Here is a 15,390-nt window from a genome sequence, read left to right on the forward strand (position 1 = left end):
CCATTTCTTGTTCAAACTGCAGGCGGGACTATCAGGTTGGGTTATTCAAGTCTAGGAATGAAGACGGATGAGCACAACAGACGCTCTCTGTTTGTTTGTTTGTTTGTTTGTTTGTTTAGCTCTGTCACACATCTGTGTCAGCATCAGGGAGGAAGAGGCCTGGCTTTCCTAATGCTATAAATAACGGGCTTTAGCTTTTCCCAGCCAGCTCTGCACCAATTCAGCACCCTGATCAACTCTTAATCTCTAGGGACTAATCTCTGGCCTCTCGGTCATTCAAACCCCACTAGTTATCTGCTTCCCATCCCTTTATAGCCAGTTATACCAAAACCTGGCACAGGACAGATCACTGCAGCAGACGCTCCCTGTCCCTGGACCACAGTGCAGCACAGTGCTTCAGGGGTGGCCTCATGTCACTGCCCTGAAGAAGGATCACACAGCTATAGCCTTGGGCTATACGGAAGTGTGGAAGTCATGGAAAAGTACATAGAAGGAATGGTGCTTGTAATGTGCACTTTTAAACCCTGAACAATGAGACAAACTCCGCCTGAAATATTGAGGGGAACATAATAGCAGACTCACATAGCTCTCTTATCATCAGCTAAGCTAGGGAAGATGTAACCAGCCTCCAAACAATGGAGCAGTACACCACTGATGATCCAGTAAAGATCATGAAGACTTGTATAGATTATTTATTTATATGTATACTAGAGAATATTAATTTTTCTTATGTTTTTGAGATATTACATATTATTATTATTATATCATGTCTCCTTTCCCTTTCTTCTTCCAGACATTCGTATATTCCTTCTTGCTCTCTTTCAAGTTCATGGCCTCTTTTTCCATGACTATAGTTACATGCATATATATATATTTATAATACATATATAATATATATTATATATACATATATTTGTGTATAAACATTAAGTTATTTAGTATTATAATTAAAATAAGTAGTTATCTTACAGTATTTTATGGTCCAGACATGGTAGAATTATGAATGCTCTTATAAAAATTAAAATGAAGTCATTATTTTGAAATAAAATGTTTTAAAGCCATGGGGTTCTTGATAGGTAGTCTCAGTTACCTTCAAGAGCATTGAGTAAAGATACTTGGTCTGCTTTCTCCAAAGCATTTCTGTTCCATCACCATCGTTACTTAGTTTTCTATTCCATCACTGTCTCTATTTAGTTTTGTTTTCTCTCATTTTGCCAACACCAAGCAACCACATCTTTAATTTTCTCCTCTGTGTAGAGACTCTTCAGTTGATAGAGGTAATTTTAGTTAACTGAAAGTATGGGCAGATTAAATATTTAAATTCTCCTAAAAGTTATTATTTTGACAATAAATTAATTGATGTTGTTGAACACTTGGTCCCCAGCTTCTGGTGCTTCTGGGGAAGGTTCTGAGACCTTTGCAAGGAAATGGAACCTGGCTGGAAGAAGCACGTCACTGGGGGTGGACTTTGAGGTTTTGCAGTCTCGAACCACTTCCTATTCTCTATGCTTCCCATGTACACATGAAATGTGATCCTACCATCTTCGTGTTCCTGCCACCATGCCTGTCTGTTGCCATGTCTTGTCTGCCGTGATGAACCATATCCCCTCTAAAACCATCCACTAGGATGAGCTTCTTCTTCCCATACTATTTTGTGCACACAAAAGTAACTAATACAGTCAGCATGTGTGAATTTGGTTAAAGCCTTTAGTAAGATGGATTCCTGAACACACTACAGAGTTTCTAGATCTGGTGAGCTCCTGTCTGACTGGAGTAGCCAAAACAGAAAGGACATTCTAGCAGAGATAATTCAGGACTATTGCCTTCACTTGGTGTTATCTATCTTAGACTTCTGGTTACTGTTGTGTAGTTTCTACTGCCCCAATATAAGGTCCAGACATCCTGTGCTACTAGCCCTGTCCAGGTTCCCTTGGATTCTTGGATGAAAGATACACACACATTAGCTTATTTTTAATATGTTTTTTAGATCAATGGCTGGGCATTTGTAAGCCTCCCACAGCTAATGGGTCCTTCTCTTCACTCCCAGCTCAACACCTCTAATTCTTCCTTCGACTTTGTTGCTCAGTTACCTTTAGTCCTAGCTCAGCACCACAAATCTGCCCTCAGCTTAGACGTTGTGTTTCTAATATCCTGTCTGCTACATCAGGCCCAGTCAGGGAAGTGGGCAATGACCACTCCACCTGAGATCTCACATGGCTGGTGACTCTCCACACCCCCTTCCCTCTCTCTCTGCCCCAACCCCATCCCCTAACCCCAGCATAGCGAATTCTCTTTTCTCCTCCTGCATCTGCTAGCCTGCCTTCGGGAACCTGGAAGTCCTGCCTATTCTGCTCAACCATTAGCCACAAGCATCTTTATTGATCAATCAAGAACCAATTGGGGAACAGGACCTTCAGTGTTCACATACAGATTTCAGATCAAAGTATCAGAACCACCCCTTACATACTATGATAATGAGGAATATATGAGATGCATTAAAACTTTTTTGAGAGTCATATGGAACTGTAAAAAAATGAAAAGGATATCAAATGAACTTAGCAACTCTTTTTGGTCTGTCTGTGGTGCCTTTAAAAATATTGCAGAGCTAGAACATTTATAAATAACATTTATTTCCTACAGTTCTGGAAGTGAGAAGTCCAAGCCCATGGTATAAGTGTGTTTAGTCTATGGAGAGGGCTTTAGAGATGCCTCTAAGGTTGTGCCTATATCTGAAACCTGAATGAGTGGAAGACATGAACCCACTTCTTAAACTCCATTATAAGAGCCATTCTCACATTCAGAAAAGCTCTGCCTTTGTGATTTAATCATCTCCTCAAAACCCCATTTCCTAGTACCATCATATTGATGATGTTTCAAAGCATGAATTGAGGGGCGCATGTACATATGAATTAAGTGGGGGATGTTCAGACCTCAGTAACTTATCTAGAAAGGAAGACTTTTGGATTTTGAAAGCCAGGATCAAAAAGTAACTTTAGTTGGTTTATGAACAATTTTATCAATAATGCAATTTTTCTGCTAAAGTTAGACAACTGAGTACCTGTTGCTTATCTCATTGGGTGTGAGAATGTTCTCCACAGGTAAGTAAACACTGGGAGTGTATTTAATGAGAGCCCCAGGAACTATGTTTTGAAATGTCTGCCTTCTTAGCCTCCTTTAGATTGTTTCTATTCAGTGACTATAAAAAGCAGGGGACATTGAGACACCCTGGCATCTCAGGGTACATTTAGGCCATATTTAAGTTAAGGGTTCCTCTGTGATTTTCTTTAACCTAGGAGTATAGCAAGCACTCACTTCTGCTTCTTTTAATTTCGTTTTCACTGGGAGTCAAAACTTATCAATTTCTTGGCCTTCTTCATGTTTTAATTTTCTTCCAAATAGACATTTCTTTAAATAAAACTCTTGCATTTTAATCCATGTATATATCAGCATCTTGAAAGACCCTAGTTATTTCATTTAAAAACTTTCCCAAATTCTCTTCCACATTTTGTATCATGGTGTGCAAAGTCAGAGTTCCCACCAACAGGGCCCATCTCTCTGAGGAAGAGAACATTGAATAACATATAATTTTCTTGAATTGGTCTATTAGCAGTTTGTAACAGTGAGAGGTTCCCTTTTTCTTTGCAATACCCTTTACAATAGTCATACATAATATTAAATATATTGGTGTGATTCTAACTAAGCAAGTGAAAGACTTGTATGACAAGAGCTTCAAATCTTTGAAGAAAGAAATTGAAGATCTCAGAAGATGGATGACCTCCCCTGCTCATAGATCGTTAAGATTAGCATAGCAAAATGGCCATCTTACCAAAAGCAACCTATAGATTCAACACAATTCCAGTACAATTCTTCACAGACCCTGAAATAACAATTCTCAACCAGATTGGAAAAACAGAAAAACCCAGGATAGCTAAACAATCCTGAACAATAAAAGAACTGCTGAAGAAGATGCATATAATCTTACTGCAACTTGACATGCCAAGGTTGATTGATATTTATGAGAAGTCTCCTCTTTTCTGAGGAGAAAGGGAGTATGGGTGGATGGGGGGTAGGTGAGAGGGAGAGACTGGGAGGAGAAGAGGGAGGGGCAGCTGCCATCAAGATATAGAGTAAATAAATAACTTAATCAACAACAAAAGAAAAAAAAAGAAAAAGAAAAAGAAAAAAAGGACCGAGGATCTTCTAAAGGGAAGTGAAACATACTAAGGAAACAAACAACTTAATATTTTCATGAAGTTCCTGAAACTGATCAGATTTACACTGACTTTTCCTCTTTAGGTTTATAAGCAAGAAGAACTCTTAAGAAACATACTCTGCCCGGAAAAGGCAGAGACCAACTGAGCTACATATTATGTATTTAATTCCAACTTTCTAGCTTTTGTGAGCCATCAACAATGCTGGGGTAGCCCTCAATGATACAACTATATATGCATGGTTTCTATTCCCTTACCTTTCTTCTGTAAATAAATCCCCACCCCCCACTTTGGTGGTATCATTACTTGGTCTATCACTGATTGACTGTTTGGGGTAGGTCGACTTTTCTTCATGTTTCCCTAGGGACAATGTTTCACAGCAGCTGTGTGAAGCTACCTTTGCATGTGTGATGTGTACACAACTCTGATGTTGCTTCAGTTCTCCCAGTAGGAAACCCATAGAGCTAGGATTTGTTCAGGCATTTTTATATTAGGCGTTTATTCCCCAAATTCTATGACCCTAATCACTAACCTGGGCCAACAGGAGTTCATAATAGAGACTGAACTGTCAACCAGAGAGCATGCATAGGATGGTAGGGCTTATGGTACAGACTCAGCTAATCATGTCTCCTGACTAGGATGGTAGGACCTATGGCACTGACTCAGCTAACCATGACTCATGACTAGGATGGTAGGACCTATGCCACTGACTCAATTAATCATGTCACATGGGAAGAAATGGTCCCAAGAAGGTAAGCAGCTTCCTCTGACATTTTCAAACCACATTATTAAGTAGGACAACACCTAGTGATAATATCAATCAATATGATTGGCAAACTATGTTTATGGTTGAAAATTTTAACCTCCACCCTAACTAGCCTGTACTTCTCACACCATCAATGTGATACTCATATCACCTCCCCTGGAGGGACATCAGTGTATCTTTACTAATACCTTTTCTCTCTCCAGAAAACAAAACAAAAATAATGAAGCGCTCAGCTACCTGTTCAAGATGGCTTCCGCCACTTGGATTCTTCTTTTTTCTCCTTCCAAAGTTCCTGCGGTGCCTCTTCTTGCTCAGGGTCACTCTTGCCAATCCTGGCAACTGAACTAACACATCTTATAGTTTATTTAAAAACTTTTTTGAGACAATGAAAAAGTATGTTTGTGGGAAAAAAGAGATCCTTGAAATGTATAAGATATCTTACTGGGAGAGTTTAGCCTAAATAAGATCTTATAAATAAATGGTCCCCCTTCCACACTTAATTTTGCACGGAATTTATAGAGAAGAAGCATATTTTAATATTAGCAGAGTCTTGCTCTGTTGATGTTGCATTCTGATTTCCTAATAGAGAAAAATAATGGTTCCAATTGAAAAACATAAATTTTAAAGATCATCAAATCATATCAGCCTTTGGGGAAACAGTTCAGAATGAGAGATGGGACTGGGAGAGCTGAAGAGGAAATCAGCTACCGTTGTAGGCATTAACGACAGATGCAGTTCATTCTGCGAGTCATTAGAGGAGCCATTCCAGAAACGCTCGTCTGTGTCACGCCTCGCTTCTCCAACAACACACTGCAAGGGAATAAGATGTTTCCAGGAAACTTGACAGACATCCAATGTATTTATTTCTGACTTTCTATCCTCCCTTCCATCACTTTCTGCTCCAAAGAAAGAAGTTGAAATTATGAGTGAGGATGGTGTTTTCCAATAGCCTATTCTTCTGAATATTGATGAACCTTTATAATGAAAGCATTTTCCGTTGTCTTTACCTTATTAGTGCTACCTAAACTAGGAAGTAGATGATTATTTAATAGAGCAAAAATCAACCTACACAGTGAGTTCATAGAAAATGTATGTGTCTAAGAGGTTATGGAGAGAAAAGTGAAAAGAAAAAGTTTTTTGAGTAAAACTGAAAAACATAAAAATTGAAAAAATAAAGGTGGGAGGGAGAGAGCAAATATTGTAAGCAAGACTGTGAAAATAACAAAGTGTGAGTTGTCTTGTAAATTGCCTCCAGGGGCTTAGAGTTATAAAGACCTGGTTGTTTGCTGGAGGAAGTAAGTTTATAATCAAATTGAATAAGTATAAGTTATCTAGAAGACATAATATCATAACTGGGGAAGGAGAAGCAGAGGGTAGAGGATGAGTCTGTCTCTGGCAATACCCACCAGCAGCGTGCAGAGAAGCCAGGGCCAACTCCAAAGGCAAGTCTAGCCACAGAAGCCACTCACCACAGAGGCCCAGTGCTCTGTCTTTCCAAGGCCTCTGACTCTTATAATTCCTTGCTCACCATGTAGACTTTGTGATATGGGACTGATTTTCTTTATTGAAAAGAGAGTGAGGGCTTTGATAGGATGGTTTTTGTTGTATCTTACTATATTTGGGATTATCGAGTCTCAACCCACTTTAACTAAGAAGTTCAAGATAAAAGCAGCAGCAGATCTGGTGTCTCCGGAGGGCCCACTTTCCTGGTTCACAGATGACGTTTTTCCGTGGATGTCACATGGTGGAAGGGGATGTAACATGCCCTCCAGCCCCTTGTAGAGAGACACTAATTCCATTCATGTCAGCTCTACCACAAAGGCCTACCACATAGTCCCTCAGGGGTAGGCTTCAACACGAATTCCAGAGGTACCCAAACATTTAACCACAGCACTGTCTTACTCATCAGCTCCAGTGACACCCACTCATGCCTGTCAGTTTAACATGGATTATGGTTAAAGAGGCAAATGAATTAGTAATAGTAAATTAAGATTTTACAGAAGTGTGATTGATTGTGGTAATAGATACAAAGAGAGAACTCCACACTGATATATTTTTTTCCTTACTGGAAGATTTCTTCTCAAGAACAATTCTTATCTTTCTTTCATGACTGTGAAAAAGCCGGAGCTTAGGATTGCCTCGGGCAAGTAAGCTTGAAGGTCTTCTTGGGATTGAGTGAAAGGTAATAACTGAAATCTAGGTCAAGATACTATTTATTCTGTAGAGAATTGTTTAAGATAATGCTTAAAATTTAAGTTGGAACACATTTTAATCTATGATTCATACCGTGCCTATCAGATATTCTTAATGACTGCACACATTGTAATCCTTTCCTGACTACTTTGAGGAATTTCCTAACATCAAGTAGAACAGCCATTAAATTATCATTATAAAGATATCAAGCTCTCTTCATAGCATCTAACTATCTCTCAAGGCACATGGATGAAGTATGTGTCTGGAGAGCTTTGGAAACTTCAATCCATCTCTTCAGAGGGAGAAGGAAAACAAAGAGTCTACGGGAGAAACAGTAAAAGAGAATAGGAAAAGAGAGAGAGATGGCGCTCAGTGCATAACGAGGAACAAGATGAAGCCACCGATGGTTCCAGCAAGAGATACAGACATGTCTAATTTCATAATAATTCTCTTAAAAATCAGTGAAAACATACTTGAGAGTAAGATGGTAAAGATTGGTACTGAATAAAAATAGTTATACATTGCAAATAGTTTTTTATGGAAGAAATTAAACTACTGTGCATGTGACTTAATTTCAGACAAAATCACTCTCATTCACACAAAATACCAAAGGATCATGTGATATTGGAGAGTATGAACTTACATACATAGTGATTTACTCTGAAAGCATTTTTTTTTTGTCCAATTCCTTCCGGCAGTTGATGATGAACACTGCTTACATATGAAGAAACATACCTCATAGCATAAATCTTAGGACAAAGTAAAAAAAAAAAAACACCTCAAATTCAGAGGCAACTGCTCAGCTAATATCCATAAAATGACAACAGAACAACGTTTCCTTTCTGGATAAAGATTTTCCATAGCAACAAAAACTTTTAAAAAACAATAAGGTGTTAAGAAAGGTAGAAATGCATGCTTACATTATTACAGGATAAGAACGAAGGTTTTGTGAGAATACATGTTTGAATTATATAAGAACAACAGTTAATGTTGGCATACTTTGAAGTTTAGAGATGGTTGCCAATGTCTGAACTCTGTGGTTATATACTCACAATAAAGGCCATGTATGTCTCGGCATCAAGGACAGGAGAGAAGGCCATGTGAGATCACACAGTCTGAGGTGTGGGAATTGTGACTGGCTGGAGGTTTGTATGGAAAGAGAGGATGGGAGGAAGAAGGAACTAATGAGATATGGGGCAGATTTCTGGCTCTATTTTATACCTCAGAACTTGCTCTACCATCCAGCTATTATCCTTACAAAATATAGGGACATGGTCACAAGGAGGCTAGACAGGACTTTTAGCTGCAAGTGGATTTTTTAAACTGCCAGTGACTGAATCACAAGGTCTTTTTCTCCAAGGCAGGTGCAGAACAGACAAATTTTAGCTGAAGAGATAGAGGTCTGAAGAGAGAAATGGTCATGCAGGCGAGGAGAGGAAGATGAAAACCTGACAGCCAACACTCACGACACACTGGAAGGGCAGCAGGCTCTCTCCTTGACAGACAAGCTGGATCATTGGCATTCACAAATACGCTCCAATCTGCCTTTATAGTCAAAATGTCCAACTTTCCCCCTAGCAAAAATCAGAGAGAAGTAATCTGGCCTAATTGATGTGAGTTTTATCTTCCTGTATTTCCTCTTTTATTTCTTGTGATGTTGCTAGTAAGGAATGAAATAGCCAAAAAAATCAGAAAGATAGAAAGCAAAGGATGCTGGGAAGACAGAATGACTAATCAGCCTCGTGTAACGGAGCTGCGGCGCTGGGGTGTTCATCTGAAGATCAATGGCTTCCCCTACGATCCAAACTCTCAAAGACCACAAGTGGAGTAGGACCTAGTCAACATTTTATGTATAATATTCTAGAATATTCTTCCAGAGTGGGCTGAAATTTCATTATCTGAAACAGACTCACTGTTGTCCGCATCGCAAAATAAAAGTGGTACTTCTCCCCTGGCCCCACCCCACCCCACCCCAACCGGACATCTTAGTGAGACTGCAGTAGTTGACACTACTCTCTGAGTCTAACTAGTCCCCTCCCCTCCAAGGACGACAAGAAGAAGGAAGATGCCTGAAAGTCGGCCAAAAAAGACAAAGACCCAGTAAATAAATATGGTGGCAAAGCCAAAAAGAAGTGGTCCGAAGGCTAGATTTGGGACAAGCTGAACAGTCTTGTCCTGTTTGACAACAAACTCTGTAAGGAAGTTCCCAAGTGTAAGCTTATTAATCCAGCTGTGCTGTCTGAGAGACTGAAGATTTGAGGTTCCTTGGCCAGGGCAGCCCTTCAGAAGCTACTTAGTGTGGAGTTGGTTTCAAATCACAAAGCCCAAGTAATTTACACCACAAACACAAAGGGTAGTGAAGCCCCAGCTGCTGATGAAGAAGCATGAACACATTCAATCAGCTGTAGATTTGGGAAAATAAAATTACATTGAATCAAAAATAAAATAAAGTGGTATGACAGTGGAGGGTTCTCTTCTCATGATTCTGTGTCTTTTTCTCTTGTCCTTTAGACATATGTGGAGGAGAAGGGAACAGAGGGCGAGATGTTCCCTCTGACTTCTTAATGCCCTCTGCATATCTGCAAACCCTTTCCTTTCTGTCTCCAGAAGTGGAGTGCTGTTACTCAGTGCACACCGATATAGCCACAATCTGAGGACAGGAACAGTTAAAGGTGATTTTCTGTCAAGCATGGTTGACACATGCATGTAGTTACAGTAGTTGGGAGGGAAGGGCAGGAGCTTAAGGACTTTAAGGCCAGGGTCAACTACATAGCAAGCTTGATTCCAACCTTGGCTACATTAAACCTTACCTCAAAGAAATAAACAACAGCAAAAGAAAAGATTTGTACTTTGTTAACCCATGCTACTGCCCTTTACAGGCCTTCAGTCCCACTGTCAAGCCTGACATGCTAAGACTCATCAATGACTACCACTGGGCCCCTTCTTCCCTGGATGCTTTCTTTGCTTCTATCCCTCCCTTCTATTTTGTCCTAGTTCTGAGATCTGAAAAATCATTCCCTCCTGTCTAAGACTCTTTAGATTACTCATCATCTCCATAAGTATGGTGGCCATCCTTGGTTGTCTTCTTGACTATGTATAGAATTGAATAGACCCACAGAATAGAGGGACACACCTATGAGAGATTTTTGCTTAATCTGTAGTGGGAGGAATCACTTTGAATCAAGATCTTTGAGATGTGAAGACACATCTTTAATCCAGATATTTTGTGATGGGATGACACACTTCTAACATGGGCCATGCCTTCTACAGAAGCTTATACAAGGGCATGAAAGAAGGAGGAGGGGAATCTTGTTCTTTGCCTGCTCACTCCCACCTGGACAGCAAGTCCATTCCTTCACTGACATTAGAACTTACTTTTTTGGGATTCCAGTGTATACTGAAAACTAGCTGAGGCACAGACTGAACAACTACTAGATTATTGGACCTTTTCATAGGCAGCCATTGTTAGAATAGCTGGACCACAACCTGTATGTCATTCTAATAATTCCTCTTTCTATATATAGATTTTCAATCTGTACATTCTGTTACTCTAGAGAACCCTTACTTTTTTTTTTTTATTCGCAGCTGGGGACCGAACCCAGGGCCTTGTGCTTGCTAGGCAAGCGCTCTACCACTGAGCTAAATCCCCAACCCCTAGAGAACCCTTACTAATACAGATTTTGGTACTAGAAGTAGTTCTACAGCAACCGAAGTATAAGGGATTAATCTTGTAAGTATCTGGAATCGGCTTTTCAATTTATCAACACCCACAGTTACTGAAGCCTCTCTAGTTATTGAAGCCTCTCCTGGAACTCAGAGAATACTGAAAACCCATGGTGTAAACTATTTTACACACTTAAGGAGATAAATGAATTTGCTTATTTTGATTCACCAATTGTGAGTGGCATTGGATTTTTTGACAGTTTGTGGGAACATAAGGAAAATGATAACGTTGGTCGGTTGCTCCTAGCATCGCTACAGAAGTTGACAGGGAAAGAATGAGCTTTACGGTAAAATAAACCAACTTCTATCATCTTAAAAATGGTGAAGGAAAACCATTAACTAAGGTGATAAAAATGATTGGCTGTAGATGCATGTAAACAGTTTAATGGTTTCCAAGTGAGCCCAGCCTCAGTGGGTGTGGTGGTTAAAGTAAGGCCATTAATTGGTGAAGAATAGAATCCTGTAACTTGGAATAGGAATAGGTGAGAGGACCCCTGCATGCTCAGATTCTCAAGGATTTACCTCACCTGAGGAAACAGTCTCTCCCCCGTCAGCAGATGTTCTCACATCCAGACCATAAAATACCCTTTTTGACTTAGAAAATCCATCCTTCATTGTCTGCCAAATCAGCCTTGACTTTCACCAGGCAGACAATACTGATGTGTTTCAGGGTCCACCAATAGTTATCTCTAGATTTATATCCAGACTTAAGGCTCAGTAGGCCTTAAGGGGAGGAAGAAAGTGTGGTCCATGAGGAGGTGCACTGCACTGCTACAGAGCTTAATGAGTTTGCTAATCCACCCAAGTAGAAGCCTTGGGAATAATTTTAAGGAAGCATTAGGTGGTTTAAAATACAGCAATATAACTCTGAGAGGGTTACTCCAAGTTTCTTCTTGCCTTGCCAAATGGTTTCCATTCTCCAAAAGCATAACTCACGCTTCTGTTCATCCCTGGAGAGGAGAGCCCTCAAAATCTGTCCCCTGATAGGAAATGTTGGCGCCAGGCTGAAGATTCAAAGTCTTCATCTATTCTTTTTAAAGGTTATGGGACAGATGACACTCGTGGCTCTGTGTGTCTTTAGGAAGTACCCTTTCTCATAGCTTGCAATGTTAGGTTTCCTCGGTGACAACTGTGGCTGTTTTAACTGTCAGAAATACATGTCCACATCTAAACCCAACACTGACAGTGTAGATGTCTTCATTCAGGGTTCATTACTACATTTGCCTTTCTATCCAGTCAAATTTGTCCCCTAATTCTAAGCAGAAAGCACCACACTTATGGGAGAGACTTTATCTACTAAATGTTCATTATTTTAACTTCTAGAATATTCATCTAGTCACCCCCTCTTGTTTTGCTTTGGTTTTGTTTGTTTTAACATATTCATTTATTTTCTTCTCCAGGTTACAAATAATTTGTATTTCACTTCTGTATTAAATTGGGTAAGTCATGGTACCCAGATAATTGACCAAATACCAGTCTAAGAGTTGCCATGAAGACATGCTAAATGTAGTTGAGATAAACATTTAAATCAATACACTTTGAGGGAAGAGTATCTGATATGTGTTACAGGCGACAGCCCAAGATGTTTTCTATCAGTATACTTTCAACACATTTATGATCAACAAAACTTCCGTGGGTGGGTGGTTTTGCTAACAAGCAATTATTGGCAGAAATTACTCAAGCACCTATAATTAAATTTGATTTTCATACTATCTATCTAGAGTTACAGTTAGACCTCTGGGCTAAGGACTCAGTTCTCTCCCCAAGTCTAAGTCTAGAACATCTAACCAATCAGGTATCAGCTGGAGGCTACTACCACATTCGTCCAGGTTCAGTCCTTTGCTACCATGGCAAAAATGCTCAGAGAAATAGTTCTTTAAATTCACTAGATTATGACAGAGGAATGATAGGCAGGCATAATAGTGCACAAATGGAATCTCTGTTTGTTAGGCTGAGGCAAGAGAATTGCAAGTTCAGGACTGGCCTATGCTCTAGAGTAGGTTCAAAGCCAACCTGAAAGACTTAGCAAGACCCTGCCTCAAAATAAATATGTAAAATGAACTGCAGATGTAACTCAATGGTAGAGTACTTGCTTAGTGCATGAATATTTAATACTGCTAACAAGAAACAAGCAATAATAAAAGCAACAATGTCTCTGTCTCTGTCTTTCTCTGTCTCTGTCTCTCTGTCTCTCTGTCTTTCTCTTTCTCTCTCTCTCTCTCTCTCTCTCTCACACACACACACACACACACACACACACACACACACACACACACACACACACACACACTACTCATACAAATGAGGAGAGGGAGAGAGAATTACAAAAGGATTACAAAAGGAATTGGAGTATAGCCCAGTGGGAATGGCAGCGGTTAAGCTAATCAGGAAGGGCTGTGTGCCATCTTGCTCTTAGTGACCTGAAAGGAAGCTCTCCAAAGCCAATGGCTGTGGCGGTTTTAACGGAGGCATCATCACAGCAGCCTAGTATTAGTCAGGCTTCAGCTTTCCTCCCCTTGAGGCATGGGACCTCAAAATCCCAAGCTTCCGATGATGGCTCTGTCTGGTGGCCTAAGAGTGGCTTCCTTGCAACAAAGATGCTTCTGTCTCTGGGAATCTCGAGGAGTTGGAAGCTCTGCATCATGAATGATGATGAGAGAAAGCTAATGTCTGAAACATACTTTCCTTTTCATCCTCAAATTACAGGAACCTAAGGAGCCCTGCACCAGGATCCAGGATGAGTAGCAACCAAATCAGGGATGAGAACAGAAATACAGATTCATTTCACGGAGCACAATATCACGTTCCTGTACACACTCCAACAGCCCATGGATTCTGTCCCTCTTGAGAACCCTCTCAATTCTACCTGGGCTTACCCTCCTTCATGACACCGCTTACCTTTTCTTTCTTACAGACAACAAATGGAGGCCCTGCCAACATTCCTTATACGTTGTATGAATATCAGACTCTCTTATTAATTACCGCTGATTAGCCAAAAGGCAAATATTTAATTAAACCTTGAGAGATAATGAAATTGCACATGAATTATCTATCTAAGAGCACACAGGTCTGTACGTTTCATTAAAATGCTTTAGCTAATAATCGCATCTTCCATACCCAGTCTCTGTTAGCGTAAGTTGATTTTTTTTCCAAGCATGTTTCCCTAGAGTGATGTCCCCTCGACCCCTCTCATCCCTACCTCCAGGAAAGCGGTGTATTTGTTGACTTGCTACTTTGTAACTCATCCGTGTCCCGTTAGAGCCACTGCTAATCACACCATCACAGGCAGACACGTTGTTCATTGTCTTTGAATGAATATCGTCAGGAGTAGTGACGACCAGTTTGGATAACAATGAAGCTTCTAAAAAGATTTGTCTGAATGATGAACAGTGCTCAGGTTTGGGTCAGTTTTCATATGTTTCTGTTTTCTAATATTATGTTTGATGCTTCTGGCTGTGGATTTATACAGGGCGAGACAGGCACTGTGATGCTCACTGAAAGGGCTTTTACTGCTTAACCCAGGTATGCACATGGACTTTTATTTGGTTTATTAAGGATTGTGTCAGGACTTTTCACTGCTATAACTAGTGGGAAAAATGTATTTTAGAGATGATTTATTTTAGTTCACATTTTCTGAGGTTTTAGTCCATACTTAGTTGGCACCATTGATTTTAGGCTTCCAGTGAGACAGAATATCATAGCAGCAGGAATATATGGCAAGAGCCAGCACTTCATTATGGACAGGAAGCAGAAGGTGGCGACTTGGGTAAGGTTCAATCTCAAAGGACCTTTCCTACAGTGAGGCCCAACTCCTAAAGCTTATTCCCTCAAATAATAACACAAGCTATAAAGGAAACCCTTAACTAGGAGCCTGAAGTAGGGAAGTGCAATGTTAATTCATAACACATATGCATTAAAAAATACAAACACCTCCATTGTGCTTAAGTGCAAACAGAACTGAAGGAGTTCTGAGAACTCCAATGAAGGCCTCAAGAGATTGTTTCTGAGGAGAATGAGCCAGAAAGCTTCCAGGGGAACTCCCAAGACAGAGCAACCAGCCTCAGGGCTTAAAAAAGAGAAGCAATGGCTGTTCACTTTTGGAATTGGTGAAGCACCACTCTTTCTACCACTTCCTCTTGGTTTTACCCTAACCCATTCTTCTTTTTAAGATGCCAGAAGTTAATAATAAAGGGGATAGGGCATGTTAATAGTCCTACCCTTTATATATCAGAGTCCCATAGTTTTATATATGGACTCTTCTTGTCCTTTGGGTATTTTGTCTTAGGAAATTCTAATGCCTGGGCATGCTGGCCTACACAGGTTTCCTTCCTACATTTGATGATGCTCTTCCCAAATTCTGGCCACTCTTCCTCTGCTGCTGCTCAAATGTGTATTTATGCAATGAAGATTTGGGGATTATCAGCTTCCTAAGTGGCTGTCTATCCCTGTGTCCAGCTGGCATTGCTGGAGTACTTGACACAAAGTTGATCTTTGATG

At 40.1% G+C, this 15,390-nt stretch overlaps 1 pseudogene; it reads left to right on the forward strand.

Moving 5' to 3' along the window:
* Positions 1–8,896: 8,896 nt before the first annotated feature.
* On the forward strand, positions 8,897–9,558 carry LOC108348881 (40S ribosomal protein S25 pseudogene; annotated as a pseudogene).
* The last annotated feature ends 5,832 nt before the right edge of the window (positions 9,559–15,390 follow it).

The sequence above is a fragment of the Rattus norvegicus genome, chromosome 19, assembly GCF_036323735.1.
Source record: "Rattus norvegicus strain BN/NHsdMcwi chromosome 19, GRCr8, whole genome shotgun sequence".
In the NCBI taxonomy this organism is placed as follows: domain Eukaryota; kingdom Metazoa; phylum Chordata; class Mammalia; order Rodentia; family Muridae; genus Rattus; species Rattus norvegicus.